The 20,403-nt window shown below is 40.2% G+C and overlaps 2 non-coding genes across 2 annotated transcripts; one reads left to right on the top strand and one right to left on the bottom strand.

Annotated features, from left to right (window-relative positions):
- Positions 1–218: 218 nt before the first annotated feature.
- Positions 219–326, bottom strand: LOC148571913 (small nucleolar RNA R71). The gene has a single exon (XR_015880312.1). It is a non-coding gene; the product is annotated as a small nucleolar RNA R71 (small nucleolar RNA).
- Positions 327–17,528: 17,202 nt separating this feature from the next.
- On the top strand, positions 17,529–17,632 carry LOC148571912 (small nucleolar RNA R71). Its single transcript, XR_015908400.1, has one exon. It is a non-coding gene; the product is annotated as a small nucleolar RNA R71 (small nucleolar RNA).
- Positions 17,633–20,403: the final 2,771 nt, after the last annotated feature.

Below are 20,403 nucleotides of genomic sequence, written 5' to 3'. Positions count from 1 at the left end.
AAGATCCTTTTCAGTTCTTAACTGAATTCTTGCAGATATGTGATACTGTAAAGACTAATGGAGTAGATCCTGAAGTCTACAGGCTCATGCTTTTCCCTTTTGCTGTAAGAGACAGAGCTAGAATATGGTTGGATTCTCAACCTAAAGACAGCCTGAACTCTTGGGATAAGCTCGTCAAGGCTTTCTTAGCCAAGTTCTTTCCTCCTCAAAAGCTGAGTAAGCTTAGAGTGGATGTTCAAACCTTCAGACAGAAGGAAGGTGAATCCCTCTATGAAGCTTGGGAGAGATACAAAGGACTGACCAAAAAGTGTCCTTCTGACATGCTTTCAGAATGGACCATCCTGGATATATTCTATGATGGTTTATCTGAGCTATCAAAGATGTCACTAGACACTTCTGCAGGTGGATCCATTCACCTAAAGAAAACGCCTGTAGAAGCTCAAGAACTCATTGATATGGTTGCTAATAACCAGTTCATGTACACTTCTGAAAGGAATCCTGTGAGTAATGGGACGCCTATGAAGAAGGGAGTTCTTGAAGTTGATACTCTGAATGCCATATTGGCTCAGAATAAAATATTGACTCAGCAAGTCAATATGATCTCTCAGAGTCTGCATGGAATGCAAGCTGCATCCAACAGTACTCAAGAGGCTTCTCTTGAAGAAGAAGCTTATGATCCTGAGAACCCTGCAATAGCAGAGGTGCATTACTTAGGTGAACCTTATGGAAACACCTATAACTCATCATGGAGAAATCATCCAAATTTCTCATGGAAGGATCAAAAGCCTCAACAAGGCTTTAATAATGGTGGAAGAAACAGGTTTAACACTAATAAACCTTTTTCATCATCCACTCAGCAACAGACAGAGAACTCTGAACAAAATGCTTCTAATTTAGCAAATTTAGTCTCTGATCTATCTAAGGCCACTGTGAGTTTCATGAATGAAACAAGGTCTTCCATTAAAAATCTGGAAGCACAAGTGGGCCAGCTGAGTAAAAGGATCACTGAAATCCCTCCCAGTACTCTCCCAAGCAATACAGAAGAGAATCCAAAAGGAGAGTGCAAGGCCATTGACATAAGCACCATGGCCGAACCTGTGAGGAGAGGAGGACGTGAATCCCAAGGAGGAAGACCTCCTGGGACGTCCAGTGACCAATAAGGAGCTTCCCTCTGAGGAACCAAAGGAATCTGAGGCTCATCTAGAGACCATAGAGATTCCATTGAACCTCCTTATGCCCTTCATGAGCTCTGATGAGTATTCCTCTTCTGAAGAGAATGAGGATGTTACTGAAGAGCAAACTGCCAAGTTTCTTGGTGCAATCATGAAGCTGAATGCCAAATTATTTGGCATTGATACTTGGGAAGTTGAACCTCCCTTGTTCATCAATGAACTAAGTGATCTGGATCAACTGACATTGCCTCAGAAGAGACAGGATCCTGGAAAGTTCATAATACCCTGTACCATAGGCACCATGATCTTTAAGGCTCTGTGTGACCTTGGTTCAGGAATAAACCTCATGCCCCTCTCTGTAATAGAGAAACTGGGAATCTATGGGGTGCAAGCTGCTAAAATCTCATTAGAGATGGCAGACAGTTCAAGAAAATAGGCTTATGGACAAGTAGAGGACGTGTTAGTAAAGGTTGAAGGCCTTTACATCCCTGCTGATTTCATAGTCCTGGATACTGGAAAGGAAGAGGATGAATCCATCATCCTAGGAAGACCTTTCCTGGCCACAGCAGGAGCTGTGATTGATGTTGACAAAGGTAAAATAGTCCTTCAATGGAATGAGGACTCCCTTGTGTTTAAAACTCAAGGATCTCCCTCTGCAACCATGGAGAGGAAGCAGAAAAAGCTTCTCTCAAGGCAGAGTCAACCAGAGCCCCCACAGTCAAACTCTAAGTTTGGTGTTGGGAGGCCACAACCAAACTCTAAGTTTGGTGTTGAACTCCCATATCCAAACTCTAAGTTTGGTGTTGGAGAGTCTCAACAAAGCTCTGCACATCTGTGAGGCTCCATGAGAGCCCACTGTCAAGCTATTGACATTAAAGAAGCGCTTGTTGGGAGGCAACCCAATTTTTATTTTTCTAACTATATTTTTCTTAGTTATATGTCTTTGTAGGTTCATGATCATGTGGAGTCACAAAATAAATATAAAAATTGAAAACGGAGTCAAAAACAGCAGAAGAAAAATCACACCCTGGAGGAGCATCTGCCTGGCGTTCAACGCCAGAACAGAGCATGTTCTGGCGCTAAACGCCCAAAATGGGCAACATCCTGGCGCTGAACGCCCAGAACAAGCATGGTTCTGGCGTTCAACGCCAGAAATGGCAGCAAATGGGCGTTGAACGCCCAAAATAGGCACCAACCTGGCGCTGAACGCCCAGAGTTGTATGCAAGGGCATTTTGCATGCCTAAATTGGTGCAGGGATGTAAATGCCTTGACACCTCAAGATCTGTGGACCCCACAGGATCATCTCAGGATCTGTGGACCCACAGGATCATCTCAGGATCTGTGAATCTCACAGGATCCCCACCCACCTCACCCTCTATCTCTCCATTCATGACCATCCCTTCTGTTTTCCATCCACCACTCACATTCATACACATATCCCTCCATCTCCTCCATATCTTCTTCTTCTTCTATTCCTTCTTCTTTTGCTCGAGGGCGAGCAACATTCTAAGTTTGGTGTGGTAAAAAGCATAGCTTTTTTGTTTTTTTTTTCCATAACCATTGATGGCACCTAAGGCCAGAGAAGCCTCTAGAAAGAGGAAAGGGAAGACAAAAGCTTCCATCAAGGGTCTATAGCTCAGTGGTAGAACATTTGACTGCAAATCAAGAGATCCCTGAGATACCTCAGGGGATACATTTTCTTCCACACAATTATTGGAAGCAACTAAGGGTGGAACATCAAGAGCACTCCATCATCCTTCATGAAATCAGAGAAGATCTAAAAGCAATGAAGGAGGAGCAGCAAAGACAAGGAAGAGACATAGAAGAGCTCAAGGACATCACTAAGGTGGACTCATTCCTTGTTCTTACTTTCTCTGTTTTTCGTTTTCTATGTTATGTGCTTATCTATGTTTGTGTCTTCATTACATGATCATTAGTAGTTAGTAACTTTGTCTTAAAGTTATGAATGTCCTATGAATCCATCGCCTCTCTTAAATAAAAATTGTTTTAATTTAAAAGAACAAGAAGTACATGAGTTTCGAATTTATCCTTGAACTTAGTTTAATTATATTGATGTGGTGACAATGCTTCTTGTTTTCTGAATGAATGCTTGAACAGTGCATATGTCTTTTGAAGTTGTTGTTTAAGAATGTTAAATATGTTGGCTCTTGAAAGAATGATGACTAGGAAACATGTTATTTGATAATCTAAAAAATAATAAAAATGATTCTTGAAGCAAGAAAAAACAGTAAAGAACAAAGCTTGCAGAAAAAAAAAATATAGGCGAAAAAAAATAGAAAGAAAAAAAGAAAAAGCAAGCGGAAAAAGCCAAAAGCTCTTAAAACCAAGAGGCAAGAGCAAAAAGCCAATAACCCTTAAAACCAAAAGGCAAGGGCAAATAAAAAAGATCCCAAGGCTTTGAGCATCAGTGGATAGGAGGGCCTAAAGGAATAAAATCCTGGTCTAAGTGGCTAAACCAAGCTGTCCCTAACCATGTGCTTGTGGCGTGTAGGTGTCAAGTGAAAACTTGAGACTGAGCGGTTAAAGTCAAGGTCCAAAGCAAAAAGAAAGAGTGTGCTTAAGAACCCTGGACACCTCTAATTGGGGACTTTAGCAAAGCTGAGTCACAATCTGAAAAGGTTCACCCAATTATGTGTCTGTGGCATTTATGTATCCGGTGGTAATACTGGAAAACAAAGTGCTTAGGGCCACGGCCAAGACTCATAAAATAGCTGTGTTCAAGAATCATCATACTGAACTAGGAGAATCAATAACACTATCTGAACTCTGAGTTTCTATAGATGCCAATCATTCTGAACCTCAATGGATAAAATGAGATGCCAAAACTATTCAAGAGGCAAAAAGCTATAAGTCCCGCTCATATGATTGAAGCTCTGTTTCATTGATAGTTTGGAATTTGTAGTATATTCTCTTCTTTTTATCCTATTTGATTTTCAGTTGCTTGGGGATAAGCAACAATTTAAGTTTGGTGTTGTGATGAGCGGATAATTTATACGCTTTTTGACATAGTTTTTAGTATGTTTTTAGTAGAATCTAGTTACTTTTAGGGATGTTTTCATTAGTTTTTATGTTAAATTCACATTTCTGGACTTTACTATGAGTTTGTGTGTTTTTCTATGATTTCAGGTATTTTCTGGCTGAAATTGAGGGACTTGAGCAGAAATCAGATTCAGAGGTTGAAGAAGGACTGCTGATGCTGTTGGATTCTGACCTCCCTGCACTCAAAGTGGATTTTCTGGAGCTACAGAACTCGAAATGGCGCGCTTCCAATTGCGTTGGAAAGTAGACATCCAGGGCTTTCCAGCAATATATAATAGTCCATACTTTGGCCAAGAATAGACGACGTAAACTGGCGTTCAACGCCAGCTTTCTACCCAAATCTGGCGTCCAGCGCCAAAAAAGGACCCAAAACCAGAGTTGAACGCCCAAACTGGCACAAAAGCTGGCGTTCAACTCCAAGAAGGACCTCTACACGTGCAACACTCAGGCTCAGCCCAAACACATACCAAGTGGGCCCAGGAAGTGGATTTATGCATCAATTACCTACTCATGTAAACCCTAGTGACTAGTTTATTATAAATAGGACCTTTTACTATTGTATTAGGCATCTTTGGTCTCAGTTTTAATCCATTGTTCATCTTAGGAGACTATTGATCACGTTTTAGTGGGCTGGCCATCTCGGCCATGCCTGGACCTTCACTTATGTATTTTTAACGGTAGAGATTCTACACTCCATAGATTAAGGTGTGGAGCTCTGCTGTTCCTCAAAGATTAATGCAAAGTACTACTGTTTTCTATTCAATTCATCTTATTTCGCTTCTAAGATATCCATTCGCACCCAAGAATGTGATGAAGGTGATGATTATGTGTGACTCTCATCACCAATCTCCCTTATGAACACGTGCTTGACAAACACTTCCGTTCCACATGAAACAAGCTAGAATGAATATCTCTTAGATCTCTTAACCGGAATCTTCGTGGCGTAAGCTAGAATGATGGCGGCATTCAAGAGAATCCGGAAAGTCTAAACCTTGTCTGTGGTATTCCGAGTAGGATTCAATGATTGAATGACTGTGACGAGCTTCAAACTCGCGAGTGCTGGGCGTTAGTGACAGACGCAAAAGGAGGGTGAATCCTATTCCAGCATGATCGAGAACCGACAGATGAATAGCCGTGCCGTGACAGGGTGCGTGAACATATTATTCACTGAGAGGAGGGGATGTAGCCACTGACAACGGTGATGCCCTTGCATAAAGCCAGCCATGGAAAGGAGTAAGACTGATTGGATGAAGATAGCAGGAAAGCAGAGGTTTAGAGGAACGAAAAGCATCTCCATTCGCTTATCTAAAATTCCTACCAATGATTTACATAAGTATCTCTATCCCTATTTTATTATATAATATTCGAAAACATCATTATCACTTTATATCTGCCTGACTGAGATTTACAAGGTGACCATAGCTTGCTTCATACCAACAATCTCCGTGGGATTCGACCCTTACTCACGTAAGGTATTACTTGGACGACCCAGTGCACTTGCTGGTTAGTTGTATCGAAGTTGTGAACCATGGTTTTGGCACCATGTTCTTGGCGCCATTGCCAGGGAAAGAAAGAGCCATGAATTTTACATAATTAAAGTGTAATCATGATTACGCGTACCAAGTTGCTCACGTTGCCAGGGATTGTTCGAGCCTGGACATCACAATTTCGTGCACCATGTTACATGCTCATGCATTAGTTTTAATTTTGTCCCATCTGCATTGCTTTATTTTGCATTTGGGGAATTCTTTTGTATCCCCTTTATTCAAATACTGAAAAATAAAATTTTTTTTAATGCACATGGTAATTAAATTATTTTGATTTCACATGAGCATGCTTCCCAAAATTTTTATTTTGAATTATTTTATACTTTTTAACTTTCTACCCTTTGTTTTTATCATCCATGTTCCCAATAGATTTCCTACACTTAAACAATACACACTTTCTATCTTAAGCTAACCAAGGATTCAACTTGGGATTTTTATTTTGTATTTCTGCTTAAGGTTAGTAATGTGATTTATAGAATAAGAGGGGATTTAAAGGCTCAAGGGGGCTAACAAGGGTGATGTAAAAGGTAGGTTAATTTGGGATAAGTGAGCTAGAATCAAACAATGGCCTCAATCACTTTCTTGGTATGTATCTATATTCTATAATCGGACATATAGACTAAAACAAAGTAAAGAACACCAGAATAAAAAAGAAGGGCGGAACACACAGGAATAAAAATTATGGTTTGAATGTAACCATACAATTAAGCTCAAAACTCACAGACTGTGTGTTCTCTAACTTAAAAATCATATATCAGTTAGTAAAAATTAAGGGTTCTCATTATTCTCAATGTAAATCTTAAGGTGGCTTTAAAGTTTTAGTGTTTCTCCTTGATGAAATGTTGTTAACTAACTAACATGTAATCCTATATACAAGGTGTGTGGATTGTTTTTATTATGTTAAACTCTCTAGTTTACGTCCTTTTTATATTTTCAATTTAAACTAAGTTATCTTATGCTAAAAAGGGTAAACTATACTAATTAATCCACATTTTCTATAACTAATAAGTTAGAATTGCAACTAAACTAAATGGCTAAAATATGAACTAAAGTGGAACATGCAGAAATATAGTAAAAATACATGAAAATAGCAATGTATAAATACTGAGAAAATAAAAAATAAAAAGAAAAATACAGAAAAGTAGTAAAAAAAGTAAAAGAGTGTGTAGTGGTTCACCAAAAATACGCCAGAGATGGCGACCTCCCCACACTTAAAATGAAGCATCGTCCCTGATGCTCACTCAAGCAGGGTGTGAATGGGTGTCATCACTGGAAGAATGGGTAGTCGGAGTCTCTGTGGTGGTGGTCTGAGGATCTGCCTGCTGTAGAGGAGGTGCTGACTGAATAGGGATCTCTGGGTCTATAGCCTGAATCTGAGGCAGGGCCTCCTGCTGTGATGCAGCCTGCTCCGTGCCTGCCTGCGCAGCTTCTCTCTGTGGATGGGTCTCGGCCTCGTGATCATCCGCCTCCTCCTCAGATGGCTCTGATGGCGTGTCAGGCTCGGAGGGGATGTCGCTGCCAGAACGGATCATCAGCTTCAGGTGCTCATAGCGTCGCTTACTGCGACACTCAGATCTCTCATATCGGCGCCGGTTGCGGTGCTCCATCTGGTCTAGCTGCTGAAACAGGCGGTGTACTAGGTGATAAACTGGCTCTGAGGCAGGTGGAGGTGCAGTGGTGGTAGTAGGGGTAGCTGGGGTAGCTGTAGAGGAAGAGGGTCCAGCAGACGGTGTGGCTGTCTCACCAGGAGCTGTGAGGAATGGAGGTCTAAAGCCCAAAGCCAGAAAGTTTCTGCTGTGAGGGATAATCTTCTTGCATTCTGCAGCAGGTGGCCTCTCATCAGCATCCTCCCAAGGCACGTCAGCTCGACGGCCAAGCTGTGTAATCAGATATGGAAAGGGGAGAGTGCCTCGGACGTGGACCCTGGCCATGTAGTACTGAATGAAGCGTGGCAGGTACAGGTCCTTACCCTCCATCACACACCATAGGAGGGTGATCATAGCGGCAGGTAGCTCCGTCTCATGGGTACTCGGCATAACAAAGTTGCTCAGGATCTGATGCCATAGCTGAGCCTCATCATTTAAGTAAATTTGCTTGATTCCCTTAGACATGGTAGTGTTCTGACCCATGACCCATGGAACAGTCAGGTCAAGGGCTATCCGTGCCTTGACGGCATCCCAGTCAAACTTCATGAAGCGCATGTCCTCCTCAGCCTTTTGATAACCATCTGGCTGATCAGATTTAGGCAGAAGCTTCAGAATATCCTTAATGGCCTCTTCAGTGACCAGTATCTGCTTCCCTCTTAGGTTCACTGCATCTAGGGAAGTTTTGAAGTAATTGCAGTAAAACTCTCTTACCCAAGATGCATTGACCTCAGTCAGGTTTCTCTCCAGGAAGAACCAACCTCTTTGTTTGATCTTATCAGAGGTGTATTGCTGGAGTTCTTCCGGAATTTTCAGAGTCCGCTCCAGGTACAGGTTCCTGGAGGTTCCAAACACTGGATACTTTAACTCGCAGTATTTGTTTGCAAACTTGATGGGATCAGTAGCAGGGAGTAGCTAATTAGCCTTCTCCTGCGGGGTGAAGTGTTTCTCCCGCCAGGAGTCATCATGCATGATGTCTAGGATGGACATAGAGGATTCTCCTCTTTTTTGTTTGCCAGTTGTTGCCTTTCCTTTTCCTTTTCTTTGGGTGTCAGACATCCTGAAAAACAGAAATCAAGGATATAATAAAAACAGGAAAACAAGTAGGCAAATAACAAAAGAAGCACATAATGGCAAAGGAGCAGTAGAATGATAAAAATGAGTTAAGTAAATGTGGATTAAGGATTGTATAGGAGTTAGAAAACTGAGGAGAAAAATTCACAATCCAAAATGTAAGATCCATAGAATTCATGTTAATTAGGAAAAATTATCATCATGCATTGGTTAGAAGGTTAAAGAGAAAACAGAAGAGATGTTTTGAAAGGTAAGTAGGTTAGGAATGAGAAAGAGGTAAGGAAGTAGAAATCAGTGGGTTAGTAAAAAGAAAGTCAGAGTAAGTGGCATGAGGATCAGTTTCTAAGGAACAAGCATTCACAATTAGAAGCTACAGTTAACTCATATCCAAACAAGGAAATCAGGTTGATGATAATTCAGATAGATATAGAAATAGCAAAAGTTGGAATCTAAACATCAAAAATGCAGATTATGAACTAGGAAATCAAAAAGAATAAGATAGCTAGCCCTGGTATGCATGAATTGGTTTGGTAAAAGCAGAGTAAAACAGAGTTCAAAGTGCCAAAACCAAGACATGAATAGAAACAAAATAGTTTACAGAAAATTGGGCAGCATTCCGGCTAAAATTGGATGTTCCCGGAAATAAACAGCAACAGAATAGTTCATATAAGATAAAACAAACTGCAATTAGGTATGAACAAGAAAGAACATTCGCAATAGCAGCATGAACAGTAAGAACAGCATATGAACAATACTAACATCACAGCAACAGCAGAATTGCGAAAATTATAAAGCAAGTAGCATGAACAGTGCAATTAATCAGGCCTAAATCCACTACAACATGCATATCTAACTAGCCTAATTATGAACATAAATAGAAAAATATGTAATTAGCTGGGAATTGAAAGAAGGGTGGCGTTCGGCGGAACCTGGTAGGCGTATGAATCAAAGTGGGGCAGAGAGATTGCTGGGGGATGGTGGTGGTGGCGGCTGACGCGGCGGTTGAGGGTGGTTGGCGCGGCGGTGGTTGTTCGGAGACAGGGGGTTTCGGGTAGGTTAATGGGGGTAGGGGTTAAGGGGGAAGGAAGGGAAGGGGGGCGTGGGTGGTGGGTGGAGGTGTGGCGGTGACGGTGGCACGGTGGGGGTGGTGGTCGTGGCGGGGGCAGTAGTGGTGGAGGAAAGAAGAGGAGAGAAGAAGAAGAAAGAGGGAAAAAGGAGAAGGGGGTGGCGTTGCGGTGGGGTCTGGGTGGCTAACAGTGGTGCGGTGGCGTAGGGTGGCGCGGGTGGTGGAGGAGCAGCAAGGGTTGCCGAGAAAAGGAAGAAGAAAAGGGTTGGGGGGGCACGATGGGTAGGGTTCGCGTCACAGGGGGTTAATAAATTTGAATCCACACAATCGCGTGGGGCACGCGGTCGCTTTGCTAGGGTGGAATGGGGGATGACGCGATCGCGTGAGTGATGCGATCGCATGGAATGGGTAAAAGGATGAATGATGCGGTTGCGTGAGGCATGCGACCGCGTCGCTGGAAATTGTGCTAAACGCACAATTCCAGCGTCGTTTCAGCGTAACTCTCTGTCTCCTTTGGGGTGTTATGCAATCCACGCGACGCGATCGCATCGCTCACGCTTTCGCGTGGGATGGGTGTTGTGCAAGTGACGCGATCTCGTCAGGGACGCGACCGCGTGGGTCGTTTTTTGCGAAACGCGCAACAGCCACACGATTCCAGCCCAACTTTCTGGGCGTTGGATCCTTACACCGATTTCTAGGTCACGCGGCCGCGTGAATGACGCGGACGTGTGGGAAGTGTTTTTTTGCAACTGACACGATCGCATGAGTGATGCGGTCGCGTCGCGCGCCCTTTCTTTCTTTTTTTTATGCAGGTATGCAGTTATGCAGTATGCAGTGTGAGTGAATAATATTCAGGTTCAGTTGAAAAGGAAATAGAAATAAATAACACGAAATAAAACTGAAAAAGGAACGACCATACCATGGTGGGTTGTCTCCCACCTAGCATTTTTAGTTAAAGTCCTTAAGTTGGACAATTGGGGAGTCCTTTATTATGGTGGCTTATGCTTTAACTCATCCAGGAATCGCCACCAATGTTTGTAATTCCAGTGGCCTCCGGGATCCCAAACAAGGCACGTAAAGCTTCTGAGCAGCTTCAAACAGGTTCTCAGGCTTCCAGTGTGCTAAATGTCAGAACAGACTCCAGGATCCCAAACTTTGCTTTTAAATCCGCCTCCGTCTTGATCTATATTTTCCATCCGTGCAGTTTAGAAAGTAGATTCTCACCATGGTGACCAAACATTTTCCGAGATCCATTCGATTGATCATGATGCCAATCCATGCACTTCGAGTTGAAGCGTGGAACCTTATTGAACCTTGTGCACTGGTGCACGAAATTGTGATCCCTGGTAATGGCTCCAAAAACTTGGTGCTCTAATCTTAATTCATAATTTGTCACAACTTCGATACAACTAACCAGCAAGTGCACTGGGTCGTCCAAGTAATAAAACCTTACGTGAGTAAGGGTCGATCCCACGGAGATTGTTGGTATGAAGCAAGCTATGGTTATCTTGTAAATCTTAGTCAGGCGGATATCAAATGGTTATGGAGTCTTTGAATAATAATAATAAATAAACAGAAAATAAGCATAGAAATACTTATGTAATTCATTGGTGGAAATTTCAGATAAGCGTATAGAGATGCTTTCGTTCCTCTGAACTTCTGCTTTCCTACTGTCTTCATCCAACCAGTCCTACTCCTTTCCATGGAAAGCTTTCTGTAAGGCATCACCATTGTCAATGGCTACATCCTACCTCTCTGTGAAAAAAGTCCAAATGCTCTGTCACGGCACGACTAATCATCTGGAGGTTCTCGATCATACTGGAATAGGATTCACCCTCCTTTTGTGTCTGTCACTACGCCCAGCACTCACCAGTTTGATGTTCGTCACAACCATCCCTTCCCAGATCCTACTCGGAATACCACAGACAAGTTTTAGACTTTTCAGATCTCAAGAATGGCCATCGATGGGTTCTAACTTATACCACGAAGATTCTAATATCTCGGACTCGGTCCTCTGTATTAGATATCTAAGAGATACTCATTCTAGCTTGTTTGCATGTAGAACGGAAGTGTTTGTCAGGCACGCGTTCATAAGTGAGAATGATGATGAGCGTCACATAATCATCACATTCATCATGTTCTTGGGTGCGAATGGATATCTTAGAAGCGGAATAAGCTGAATTGAATATAAAACAGTAGTACTTTGCATTAAATCATGAGGAACAGCAGAGCTCCACACCTTAATCTATGGAGTACAGAAACTCTACCATTGAAAATACATAAGTGATAATATAGTTCATTGGTCTCGGCCCCAGGGGAACCGGAGTAACCAAGATTGTGAATACAATGATAAAAAGTTCTATATATACTAGACTAGCTACTAGGGTTTACAGAAGTAAGTAATTGATGCATAAATCCACTTCCGGGGCCCACTTGGTGTGTGCTTGGGCTGAGCTTGAATTTTACACGTGCAGAGGCTTCTTTTGGAGTTGAACGCCAAGTTGTAATGTGTTTTTGGCATTCAACTCTGGTTTGTGACGTGTTTCTGGCCTTTAACTCCAGACTGCAGCATAGAACTGGCATTCAACGCCCTTTTTCATCGTCTAAACTTGGACAAACTATGGACTATTATATATTGCTGGAAAGCCCTGGATGTCTACTTTCCAACGCCGTTGATATCGCGCCATTTGGAGTTTTGTAGCTCTAGAAAATCCACTTTGACTGCAGGGAGGTCAGAATCCAACAACATCAGCAGTCCTTCTTCAACCTCTGAATCTGATTTTTGCTCAAGTCCCTCAATTTCAACCAGAAAATACCTGAAATCACAGAAAAATACACAAACTCATAGTAAAGTCCAGAAATGTGAATTTAACATAAAAACTAATAAAAACATCCCTGAAAGTAACTAGATCCTACTAAAAACATACTAAAAACAATGCCAAAAAGCGTATAAATTATCCGCTCATCACAACACCAAACTTAAATTGTTGCTTGTCCCCAAACAACTAAAATTCAAATAGGATAAAAAGAAGAGAATATACTATAAATTCCAAAATATCAATGAAATATAGCCCCAATCAGATGAGCGGGACTTGTAGCTTTTTGCCTCTTGAATAGTTTTGGTATCTCACTTTATCCATTGAGGTTCAGAATGATTGGCATCTATAGGAACTCAGAGTTCAGATAGTGTTATTGATTCTCCAAGTTCAGTATGTTGATTCTTGAACACAGCTACTTTATGAGTCTTGGTCGTGGCCCTAAGCACTTTGTTTTCCAGTATTACCACCGGATATATAAATGCCACAGACACATAACTGGGTGAACCTTTTCAGATTGTGACTCAGCTTTGCTAAAGTCCCTAATTAGAGGTGTCCAGGGTTCTTAAGCATACTATGTTTTTGCGTTGGACCTTGACTTTAACCGCTCAGTCTCAAGTTTTCACTTGACACCTTCACGCCACAAGCACATGGTTAGGGACAGCTTGGTTTAGCCGCTTAGGCCAGGATTTTATTCCTTTAGGCCCTCCTATCCACTGATGCTCAAAGCCTTGGATCCTTTTTATTTACCCTTGCCTTTTGGTTTTAAGGGCTACTGGCTTTTTGCTCTTGCCTTTTGGTTTTAAGAGCTTTTGGCTTTTTCTGCTTGCTTGTTCTTTTTCTCTTTTTTTTTTCGCTATTTTTTTCTGCAAGCTTTGTATTCACTGCTTTTTCTTGCTTCAAGAATCAATTTTATGATTTTTTAGATTATCAAATAACATTTCTCCTTATCATCATTCTTTCAATAGCCAACATATTTGACATTCATAAACAACAACTTCAAAAGACATATGCACTGTTCAAGCATTCATTCAGAAAACAAAAAGTATTGTCACCATATCAATATAATTAAACTAAGTTCAAGGATAATTTCGAAACTCATGTACTTCTTGTTCTTTTGAATTAAAAAACATTTTTCATTTAAGAGAGGTGATGGATTCATAGGACATTCATAACTTTAAGACAAAGTTACTAAATACTAATGATCATGTAATAAGACACTAACATAGATAAGCACTTAACATAAAGAAAACGAAAAACAGAAAATTTGAGAACAAGGAATGAGTCCACCTTAGTGATGGTGGCGTTTCCTTCTTGAGGAACCAATGATGTCCTTGAGCTCTTCTATGTCTCTTCCTTGTCTTTATTGCTCCTCCCTCATTGCTCTTTAATCTTCTCTAATTTCATGGAGGATGATGGAGTGATCTTGATGTTCCACCCTTAATTGTCCCATGTTGGAACTTAATTCTCCTAGGGAGGTATTGATTTGCTCCCAAAATTTCTGTGGAGGAAAGTGCATCCCTTGAGGCATCTCAGGGATTTCTTGGTGATGAGCTTCTTCATGCGTCTCTTGAGATCCATGAATAGGCTCTCTTGTTTGCTCCATCCTTTTCTTAGTGATGGGCTTGTCCTTATCAATGAGGATATCTCCCTCTATGTCAATCCCAGCCGAATTGCATAGATGGCAAATGAGGTGAGGAAAGGCTAACCTTGCCATAGTGGAGGACTTGTCAGCCACCTTGTAGAGTTCTTGAGGTATAATCTCATGAACCTCCACTTCCTCCCCAATTATGATGCTATGGATCATGATGGCCCGGTCTATTGTGACTTCAGACCAGTTGTTAGTGGGAATGATTGAGCGTTGAATGAACTCCAACCATCCTCTAGCTATAGGCTTAAGGTCCAATCTTCTCAGTTGAACCGGTTTGCCTTTTGAGTCAATCTTCCATTGAGCTCCTTCTACACATATGTCCATGAGGACTTGGTCCAACCTTTGATCAAAGTTGACTCTTCTTGTGTAGGGGTGTGCGTTCTCTTCCATCATTGGCAAGTTGAACGCTAACCTCACATTTTCCGGACTGAAATCTAAGTATTTCCCCCAAACCATGGTGAGATAATTCTTTGGATTCGGGTTCTTACTTCGATCATGGTTCCTAGTGATCCATGCATTAGCATAGAACTCTTGAACCATTAGAATTCCGTCTTATTGGATGGGGTTTGTTAGAACTTCCCAACCTCTTCTTTGGATCTCAAGTCGGATCTCCGGATACTCATTTTTCTTGAGTTTGAAAGGGACCTCGGGGATCACCTTCTTCTTGGCCACAACATCATAAAAGTGGTCTTGATGGGCTTTGGAGATGAATCTTTCCATCTCCCATGACTCGGAGGTGGAAGCTTTTGTCTTCCCTTTCCCTTTTCTAGAGGTTTTTCCGGTCTTAGGTGCCATCAATGGTAATGGAAAAAACAAAAAGCTTATACTTTTACCACACCAAACTTAGAATATTGCTCGCCCTCGAGCAACAGAAGAAAGAAGAGATGAAGAAGAAGAAGAAATAGAGGAGAGGGAGAGAGAGTTGTGTTTCGGCCAAGAAGGAGAAGAGAGGGTTGTGTTGTGTGAAAATGAAGAAGAATGGAGGAGTTTATATAGTGGAGGGAGAGGGGTTAGGGTTCGGCCATATGGGGTGGGTTTGGGTGGGAAAGTGATTTTGAATTTTGAAGGTAGGTGGGGTTTATGAGGTAGTTTATGGGGAAGAGTGGATGGATGTGAGTGGTGAATGGGTAACAGGGAAGAGAGAGATTGAGGTGATTGGTGAAGGGTTTTGGGAAAAGGTGTTTATTGGGAAGAGAGGATGAATGAGAAGAGGGGAGAGTATGAGTAGAGGTAGGTAGGGATCCTGTGGGGTCCACAGATGCTGAGATGATCCTGTGGGGTCCACAGATCCTGAGGTGTCAAGGATTTACATCCCTGCACCAATTAGGCATGTAAAACACCTTTGCATGTAATTCTGGCGTTTAAATGCTGAATTGATGCTTGTTCTGGGCGTTCAACGCCTAGATGCAGCATGTTTCTGGCATTGAACGTCATTTCTATGCTTGTTTCTGGCGTTCAGCGCCAGCTCTTCTCAGGGTGCATTCCTGGCATTTGAACGCCAGGATGTTGCTTGTTCTGGGCGTTCAACGCCAGATCCATGCTCTGTTCTGGCGTTGAGCGCCAGCCAGATGCTCCTTACTAGCGTTTAAACGCCAGTAAGTCCTTCCTCCAGGGTGTGATTTTTCTTCTGCTCTTTTTGATTTTGTTTTTGATTTTTCTATTTATTTTGTGACTCCACATGATCATGAACCTAATAAAACATGAAAGAACAATGAAAATAAAAATAAAATTAGATAAATAAAAATTGGGTTGCCTCCTAACAAGCACTTCTTTAATGTCAATAGCTTGACAATGGGCTCTCATGGAGCCACACGGGTGATCAGGTCAATTTTATAGACTCTCAACACCAAACTTAGAGTTTGGATATGGGAGTTCAACACCAAACTTAGAGTTTGGCTGAGGCGTCCCAACACCAAACTTAGAGTTTGACTGTGGGGGCTTTAGTTGACTCTGTACTGAGAGAAGCTTTTCATGCTTCCTCTCCATGGTTACAGAAGGAGGACCTTGAGTTTTAAACACAAGGTAGTCTTCATTCAGTTAAAAGACCAACTCTCCTCTGTCCACATCAATCATGCTGTGGCTAGGAAGGGTCTTCCAAGGATGATGGATTCATCCTCTTCCTTCCCAGTGTCTAGGATTATGAAATCAGCAGGGATGTAAAGGCCTTCAACCTTTACTAACATGTTCTCTACTAGTCCATAAGCCTATTTTCTTGAGTTGTCTGCCATCTCTAATGATATTCTGGCAGCTTGCACCTCAAAGATTCCCAATTTCTCCATTACAGAGAGTGACATGAGGTTTATCCCAGACCCCAGGTCACATAGAGCCTTCTCAAAGGTCATGGTGCCTATGGTACAAGGTATTAGGAACTTTCCAGGATCCTGTTTCTTCTGAGGCAATGTCAGTTGATCCAGATCACTTAGTTCATTGGTGAGCAAAGGAGGTTCTTCTTCCCTATTCTCATTACCAAATAGTTTGGCATTCAGCTTCATGATTACACCAAGATACTTGGCAACTTGCTCTTCAGTAACATCCTCATTCTCTTCAGAAGAAGAATACTCATCAGAGCTCATGAAGGGCATAAGGAGGTTCAATGGAATCTCTATGGTCTCTAGATGAGCCTCAGATTCCTTTGGTTCCTCAAAGAAAAACTCCTTGTTGATCACTGGACGTCCCAGGTGGTCTTCCTCCTTGGGATTCACGTCCTCCCCTTCCTTCTTGGATTCGGCCATGATGGTTATATCAATGGCCTTGCAATCTCTCTTTGGATTCTCTTCTGTATTGCTTGAGAGAGTACTAGGAGGGGTTTCAGTGATCTTCTTACTCAGCTGGCCCACTTGTGCCTCCAAATTTCTAATGGAGGACCTTGTTTCATTCAAGAAACTTAGAGTGGCCTTAGATAGATCAGAGACTGAATTTGCTAAGCTAGACTGATTCTGCTCAGAATTCTCTGTCTGTTGCTGAGTGGATGATGGAAAAAGTTTACTATTGTTAAACCTGTTTCTTCCACCATTATTAAAGCCTTGTTGAGGCTTTTGTTGATCCTTCCATGAGAGATTTGGGTGATTTTTCCATGAGGGATTATAGGTGTTTCCATAGGGTTCACCCATGTAATTCACCTCTACTATTGCAGGGTTCTTAGGATCATAAGCTTCTTCCTCAGAAGATGCCTCTTGAGTACTGTTGGATGCAGCTTGCATTCCATTCAAACTCTGAGAAATCATATTGACTTGCTGAGTCAATATTTTATTCTGAGCCAATATGGCATTCAGAGTATCAATTTCAAGAACTCCCTTCTTCTGAGACGTCCCATTACTCACAGGATTCCTCTCAGAAGTGTACATAAACTGGTTGTTAGCAACCATGTCAATAAGTTCTTGAGCTTCTCCAGGCATTTTCTTTAGGTGAATGGATCCACCTGCAGAAGTATCCAATGACATCTTAGCTAATTCAGACAGACCATCATAGAATATATCCAGGATGGTCCATTCTGAAAACATGTCAGAAGGACACTTTTTGGTCAGTTGCTTGTATCTCTCCCAAGCTTCATAGAGGGATTCACCTTCTTTCTGTCTGAAGGTTTGAACATCCACTCTAAGCTTACTCAGCTTTTGAGGAGGAAAGAACTTGGCTAAGAAAGTCGTGACCAGCTTATCCCAAGAGTTCAGGCTATCTTTAGGTTGAGAATCCAACCATATTCTAGCTCTGTCTCTCACAGCAAAAGGGAAAAGCGTGAGCCTGTAGACTTCAGGATCTACTCCATTAGTCTTAACAGTATCACAGATCTACAAGAATTCAGCTAAGAACTGAAAGAAATCTTCAGATGGAAGTCCATGAAACTTGCAGTTTTGTTGCATCAGAGAAACTAATTGAGGTTTAAGCTCAAAATTGTTTGCTCCAATGGTAGAAATGGAGATGCTTCTTCCATGTGAATTGGAATTTGGTACAGTAAAGTCACCAAGCATCTTCCTTGCATTATTATTATTTTCGGTTGCCATCTCCTCTTCCTTTTTGAAAATTTCTGTAAGGTTATCTCTGGATTGTTGTAATTTAGCTTCTCTTAGTTTCCTCTTCAGAGTCCTTTCAGGTTCAGGGTCTGCTTCAACAAGAATGTTCTTGTCCTTGCTCCTGCTCATATGAAAAAGAAGGGAACAGAAAATAATAATAGGGATCCTCTTTGCCTTAGTAGAGAGAGGTTCCTTTGTATGAGTAGAAGAAGAAAGGGAATAAGAGTGAAGAAGAATGAATAATCCAAACACAAGGGTGAGGATAGGAGCAGAGATATGAGGTGAGGAGAAGTGTTAGTAGATGAATAAATAAATAGAAGGAGATGAGGGAGAGGAAATTTCGAAAATTAATTTTTGAAAAGAAGTTGATGATTTTTGAAAATTAAAGGAGAATTAAAATTAAAATTAAAATTTAAACAATTAATTAACTAAAAAGAAGTTTTTTGAAAAAAGAGGGAGATATTTTCGAAAATTAGATAGGGATATTTAGTTAGGTAGTTTTGAAAGAAATAAGAAACAAACAAAAAGTTAATTAGTTAGTTGAAACAAATTTTGAAAATTAATTTTTAAAAGATAAGAAGATAAGAAGTTAGAAAAGATATTTGAAAAAGACATGATATGAAAAGGTATGATTAAAAAGATATGATTTTGAAAAAGATAAGATAAAAAGATATTTTTTGAAAAGATATGATTGAAATTAGTTTTGAAAAAGTTTTGATTTTTAAAATCACAATTAATGACTTGATTCACAAGAAATCACAAGATATGATTCTAGAACTTAAAGTTTGAATCTTTCTTAACAAGTAAGTAACAAACTTGAAATTTTTGAACCAAAACATTAATTGTTGATGATATTTTCGAAAATATGATATAAAATTAAGAAAAATATTTTTGAAAAATATTTTTAAAATTTTCGAAAATAAATAAGAAAAATGAAAAAGATATGATTTTTGAAAAAGATTTTGAAAAAGATATGATTTTTAAATTGAAAATTTGATTTGACTCATAAGAAACAACTAAATTTTAAAAAGTTTTGAAAAAGTCAACTCAAATTTTCAAAAATTTATGAGTGAAAAAGGGAAATATTATTTTTTGATTTTTGAATTTTTAATGAAGAAAGAGAAAAACATGAAAAAGACTCAATGCATGAGAATTTTTAGATCAAAACAATGAATGCATGCAAGAACACTATGAATATCAAGATGAACACCAAGAACACTTTGAAGATCAAGATGAACATCAATAAGACTTTCCAAGAACAAGTTAAACATGCAAGACACCAAACTTAGAGATTTTCAATAATTAGACACTAACAAGTTAAAAATGCATATGAAAAACAAGAAAAGACACAAAACAAGAAGATATGAAGATCAAACAAGAAGACTTACCAAGAACAACTTGAAGATCATGAAGAACACTATGAATGCACGAATTTTCGAAAAATTTTTTTTAGAAAAAAAAAATAAAATAAAATAAAAACATGCAATTGACACTAAACTTAAAATTGACTCAAGACTCAAACAAGAAACACAATAATATTTTTGATTTTATGAATTTTTTTTTTGGTATTTTTGTATATTTTTATTTTTTGAAAACATATAGGAAAAAGGAAGCAATGAATTCACAGTCCTCAATCAAGATTCCAGGAATCATACCAAGTTAGTCTAAAGCTTGATGGCCAGCCAAACTTCAGCATACCATTTTGAAACTTTAGAATTCATTCTTAAAAATTTTAAAATAATTTTCGAAAACAAAAAGGAAAAATTTTTTTTTTGAAAGATTTTTGGAAAAATTTTTTTTTTGAAAGATTTTTGAAGAAAAAAATATTTTTTTTTGAAAATAAAACAAAAAGAAAATTACCTAATCTGAGCAACAAGATGAACCGTCAGTTGTCCAAACTCGAACAATCCCCGGCAACAGCGCCAAAAACTTGGTGCACGAAATTGTGATCCCTGGTAATGGCTCCAAAAATTTGGTGCTCTAATCTTAATTCATAATTTGTCACAACTTCGATACAACTAACCAGCAAGTGTACTGGGTCGTCCAAGTAATAAAACCTTATGTGAGTAAGGGTCGATCCCACGGAGATTGTTGGTATGAAGCAAGCTATGGTCATCTTGTAAATCTCAATCAGGCGGATATCAAATGGTTATGGAGTTTTCAAATAATAATAATAAATAAACAGAAAATAAAGATAGAAATACTTATGTAATTCATTGGTGAGAATTTCAGATAAGCGTATAGAGATGCTTTCGTTCCTCTGAACCTCTGCTTTCCTGCTGTCTTCATCCAACCAGTCCTACTCCTTTCCATGGCAAGCTTTCTGTAAGGCATCACCGTTGTCAATGGCTACATCCCATCCTCTC

The sequence above is a fragment of the Arachis ipaensis genome, chromosome B3 (assembly GCF_059453495.1).
Source record: "Arachis ipaensis isolate K30076 ecotype BB chromosome B3, ASM5945349v1, whole genome shotgun sequence".
Taxonomy (NCBI): domain Eukaryota; kingdom Viridiplantae; phylum Streptophyta; class Magnoliopsida; order Fabales; family Fabaceae; genus Arachis; species Arachis ipaensis.
The sequence above is the reverse complement of the archived record's forward strand: the minus strand, read 5'-3'. Positions and strand labels throughout refer to the sequence as shown.